Genomic DNA, 5,895 nt, shown 5'->3' with positions numbered 1-5,895 from the left:
AGGAGGATTGGAAGATTGTGGCCAGAGCCTCTGCAATTTCTACCCTTACTTCCCTCAGTCACATCGGATGGATTTGGTTCGGATCGGGTGATATTTCTATTTTGAGAGCTGCCAACCTTTCAAGTACCTCCTCTTTACCTATTTTTGCCCTATCTGATATCGCTACTACCTCCTCCTTTACTGCGACAGTGGCAGCATCCTCTTCTCTCTTGAAGACTGATGCAAAGGATTCATTTAGTACCTCAGCCATGACCACTGCCTCCACAAGAAGATCTCCTTTTTTGTTCCAAATCATCCGACGCTTCCTTTGACAGCCCTTTTACTCATTGTTTTATCAGCCGCCGTGTGTCCTTACTGACCATTGTATTATCAGACCTCATATATCCTTACTGACCATTGTATTATCAGCCCCCATGTATCCTTACTGACCATTGTATTATCAGCCCCCATGTATCCTTACTGACCATTGTATTAACAGCCCACGTGTATCCGTCCTGACCACTTGATTATCAGACCCCATATATCCTTACTGACAAGTGTATTATCAGCACCAATGTATCCATAGTGATCACTGAATTATCAGCCCCCATTTATCCGTACTTACCATTGTATCATCAGCACCATTTACCCTTATTGACCATTATCTTATCAGGCAAATTTAAATGTGAGATAGATAGCTTTTTGGCAACCAAATGTATTAAGCGATATGGGCCAAAAGCAGATATATGGAGTTAGATCACAGATCAGCCATGATCTTTTCAAATGGCGGAGCAGGCACGAGGGGCTGAATGGCCTACTCCTGTTCCTATGTTCCTATGACACCACGTACCCTTATTTTGCATTGTATTATCAGCACCCGTGAACCCACACAGACCGTTGTATTATCAGTCCCCAGGTATCCTACCGGTCACTGTATTATCAGCCCCCATGTAGCATTGCTGACCATTGTATTATCAGCCCCATTTGAATTTAATGACCATTGCATTATCAGCCCCATTTGAACTTAATGACCATTGCATTATCAGCCCCATGTATCAACATTGGCCATTGTATGATTAGCTCCATATATCCTTAATGTAGATTGTTTTATCAGACCCCATGTATCCTTACTGACCATCATATTTTCAGCCCCACCTATCCTTACTGACCATTGCATTATCACCCCCAGATATCCTTCCTGATCATTGTATTATTAGCCCCATCTATCCTTAATGACCATTGAATTATCTGCCCCATGTATCTTTACCGACCATTGCATTATCAACCACAGATATCCTTCCTGATCATTGTATTATCAGCCCCATATATCCTTAATGGCCATTGAATTACCTGCCCCATGTATCCTGACTGGCCATTGCATTATCAGCCCCCATGTATCCTTACTGACCATTGTATTATCATCCTTCAGTATCCTTAGTTACCATTGTATTGTCATCCTCTTGTATCCTTACTCACCATTATATTATCAGAGCCATGTATCCTTGAATACCATTGCATTATCATCCACCTGCGTCCTTTCTGACCATTGGAAAATCAGACCCATTTATACAAACTGACCATTGTATTATCATCCACCTGTATCCATACTCACAATTGTATTATAAGACCCCGTGTATCCTTAATGACCATTGTATTGTCATCGCTCATTTATCGGTACCGTCCATTGTATTTATCAGCCCCATTTATCCTGACTGACCATTGCATTATCAGCCCCCGTATGTCTTTACTGGCCATTGTATTATCAGCCCCCATGTATCCTTACTGACCATTGTATTATCAGCCCTAATGTATTCATAACAACCGTTGTATTATCAGTCCCCTATATTCTTTCTGACCATTGTAATATCATCCCCTATGTATCCTTACTGACCATTTTATTATCAGCCCCAAAATATCCTTACTGACCATTACTTGATCTGCTTCTATCCATCCTTTTTGTCTTTCGCACTTTTGTTAAGTCCAACCCAGAAACTGAATTGAAAAATTTTGAAATTGCAGGTAGAATTCTTATCACAGAAATAATTTGAACCATGTCAGTGAAGCTGCTCTCTCTTCACATCAGTACTGTAAGACTGCGGGATTCATATTTTCTTCCTTCACGATTTTTTTTGAAGTAATATTTCGAATTATCGGTACCATCACTTCATGTCAGTAAAATACTTGTTTACCTATAATTGACAATATAGAGTGATGGTGTTAAGGGATTAATCTAACCTGTTTGTTCAGTGACTGTAATTAATGCCAGTCAGTGTGTCGTTTAATTGTCTCACTGGAGAGTTCCCCCAAGATATAAATAGGGACTGTTTTCAAGGCGTCACATCAGAGTGTTTGATGCAGCTTTGCCTCCAGGTCAAACAGTGATCATTGGATTTCACAGATAATGAAAGAATGTTCTGGTATGTTCCAACTGAGCTTCGGATTCTGTGGGCACTCTATGATGCACAAAGAATTTACTATCCGCTCCTCGCTGCTGTTGGTGTTCCTGGTAAGTCATTATTTCAGCAATTAATTCTGTAAACCACGATGAGCTATATTTACTGTCCTTATTCTTTAGACCCCGTGATCAATTGTATTCAGTGTAATCCTCTTGTTCAGTGTCTGGTAATGCGCCTTGTTTCCTTCATGTAACATGTGAACAGTTGCCGATTCCTTGCTCCCAGTCCAATGAACAGTCTGTCCTTTTCATTACTTTTCATTACTTTCTTCAACTGATAGTCACTTTTATAGGATTCAACTGCTAATTTGACTGTTGGCTGTGAACAAGCAAGATTGTTGGAGGATTCTCTTTATTGAACAGTTTGCCCTCTGCTCTCTGCACTGAACCCAAGTATCGGATCAGAAATATGTTTTCATAGGTAACAGGAGTTTTAAGGTCTGCTGGTTATAGTTAATAACACTGATCTGTGGAAACCAGCGCTGACAGTCAGATCACCAATACACTCTGAAATATTGGACAATATCCAATAATGATTCAGCTCCAGGCAGCTGTCTTACTTTCAACCGTCTCTCGCTCTGCCTTATGGTCATTGGTGGTGGATGGTCAGGACAGGCTTTAAACTATAATACATTTTCCAGTAAATTGTTTATTCAGTTATGTTTGAGTAGATTTATTTCCACTGTTCTGATTTAGTCCAGTTCCCGTGGGCCACGTGACAGGAGATCTCAGTGAGATCCACATGGACTATCTAACATCTACTGTTGAAGCGCATTGGGATGTTTCACTATGTTAAAGGCGCTATATAAATGCAAATTGTTGTTGTTATTTATTCAGTTATGTTTGAATTGATTTATTTCCTTTTGTTTTGATTTAATCCCATTCCTTCAAATCACTTTGAAATTCCCAACTGTTTCACCTTTGACCCTCCATTGGTCACGATAATTCTGCAGCTACTGATCTGCTCAATCTCACCCTCACCTCCACCTTTGATACCCTTGACCCCAGTAAACCCTTTACTCTCTCTCACCCTGTTCGTTTTTTTGGCACGACTTCCATCGTTGCTCCTTAAAGTCCAAGGGATGCAGATTTAAACAGTTATGGCGCACATCTGGATAAGGCATTAATCGCCAGATCTCGCTGGACCTCAGCAAGCACTATCGGGACCTGCTCTCCTCTGTTAAAACTCCTCACTATTCAAGGATTACCCTGGAATGCGAACATGACCCCCGGCTTCTCGTCATTACAAACCGTCTTCTTAAACCCCTCTCCTCTGCCCCCTCCACCCTCACTTCCTTCAAGTGCGAGGAGCTCATGGATTTCTTTGTCACTAAGATTGAGACCATTCATTCAACTGCCTTTGCCGCTTCTCTCCCTTCCCCTCGTCCACAGAGCCAAACTTCCCGAAGGTCCCCGCCGCCCAGCCCGAGCCCTGAATCCACATTTTTCTCTAGTTTCTCTTCTATCTCCCCTCATGCCCTCTCCGAGCTCATCTTGACCATGAAACCAATCTGCTGCTCCCTCGGCCCTTTTCCCACTGAACTGCTGACCACCCAACTGCCCTTCCTGATCCCCATGCGGGCTGATATTGTAAACGATTTTCGGGCCTGGACGATAGTCAGTCAAAGATGTATGTTGTCGGTTCTTTAATCAAAGTCATTATTTAATGATGTACATAATTCTCACAAGCATCAAACAAATCAAACAATACATACAACCTTAAAACCAAGGATTTCAGCATCAAGGCAGAAGAGCGATCAGCTCTCTCTCTCTTGAAGTTTTCTTCTTTTGTTGTTGGACGTCTTTCCTCCAGGCGAAGCTTCTTAAGGTTCCTCCAACTGCATTAAAGAATCTGCCACGATGTCCCATCTTTATATAATTTTGCCATTTGGGGTGTGAGTAAAAGATAAGAGAAGTCCCATTTTAGCCACTCACACACTGTTGCATTAATGATGGACGGTTTGCTGGGCCAATCAAAACCATGTTACCCAAGGTGCAGCCTTTCCACCGTGTGAAACCACCGTGTGAAACCACCGTGTGAAAGCTCCAACAGTCTCTTCCCAGTGTGAAACCAGGTGTAAGTAACTTGAATTGTCTTTCCCAAGGATTTCTAACTCTCTCAGCATTGTTTTTCCAAGTTGTTATCTGTTGAGCTTCTTGTCAGTTGTTTTGAGAACCAAAAGCCTGTTCGAAGCTTCTCGATGCTTCTGCACATCGCTGCTTTCATTCTTTTCAGTTGTTGTTGAAAACCGAAGCTTCTCGAAGTTTCTGCACATTGCTGCCTTTGCAGTTTAAACTTACAATGTCCAAATGTAATATCTAAAGGGGCAAAGTTAACCCTTTCCTTCCCGGTTCTCTCTTGTCTGATTCTGTCACCTTCCTTTTCAAATCTGCCGTCATCACCCCATCCTCAAAAAAACCATCCATGACCCCTCTGTCCTTGCAAATTACCGCCCCCATCTCCAACCTCCCTTTCCTCTCCTGAAACTTGTTGTCACCTCCCAAATATATGCCTTCCTTGCCTGAAACTGCACCAGTAACCTCTCCAATCATATTCCCGCCCCTGCAACAGCGCGGAATCGGGCCGAATCAAAGTCACAGATCACATCCTATGTGACTGACCGTGGTAAACTATCCCTCTTCATCCTTTGACACGGGTGACCACACCATCCACCTCAAACGCCTCTCGTCCGTTGTCCAACAGGGTGGGACTGCCCTCGCCTGGTTCCATTCCTATCCATCCAGGCTTCTTCAGAGAATCTCCTCGATCGGCATATCTTCCCGCTCCCGCATCGTTATCTCTGGTGTCCCCCAACGAACAATCCTCCTATTTCACATCTGCAAGCTTCCGCTCGGCGACATCCTCCGATAGCACACTGTCAGATGCCACGTGTACACTCACACCCAGCAGCACATCAGCACCGCCTCTCCCGGCCCCTTCACTGCCTCTGATTTGTCAGACTGCTTGTCCGACGTCCAGTCCTGGATCAGCAGAAATTTCGTCCATTTAAACATTGCGAAGACTGAAGCCAATGTCTTCGGCCCCTATCACATATTCCATTCCCTCGCTATTGATTCCATCTCCCTCCCTGGTCACAGTCTGAGGCTGAACCGGACCAGTAGGCGTTCTATTTGACCCTGAGCTGAGCTTCTGACCCCATATTCTCTCCATCACCAAGATCACGGACTTCCACCTCCCGAACATCGCCTGTCTCTGCCGCAGCCTCAGCCCATCTTCCGCTGAAATCCTGATCCATGGTTTTGTTACCTCCAGACTCGACTATTCCAAAGCTCTTCTGACTGGCCTTCCACCCACCACCCTCCATAAACTGGAGCACATCCAAAACTCTTCTGCCTGTATCCGAACTCGCACCAAAGTCCCGTTCACCCATCACCCCTGTGCTTGCTGACCAACATTGGCTCCCGGTCCAGTAGGCGTTCTACTTCATCTCCGAACACAA

This window comes from Heptranchias perlo, unplaced genomic scaffold (genome assembly GCF_035084215.1).
Source record: "Heptranchias perlo isolate sHepPer1 unplaced genomic scaffold, sHepPer1.hap1 HAP1_SCAFFOLD_56, whole genome shotgun sequence".
Lineage (NCBI taxonomy): Eukaryota > Metazoa > Chordata > Chondrichthyes > Hexanchiformes > Hexanchidae > Heptranchias > Heptranchias perlo.
The sequence above is the reverse complement of the archived record's forward strand: the minus strand, read 5'-3'. Positions refer to the sequence as shown.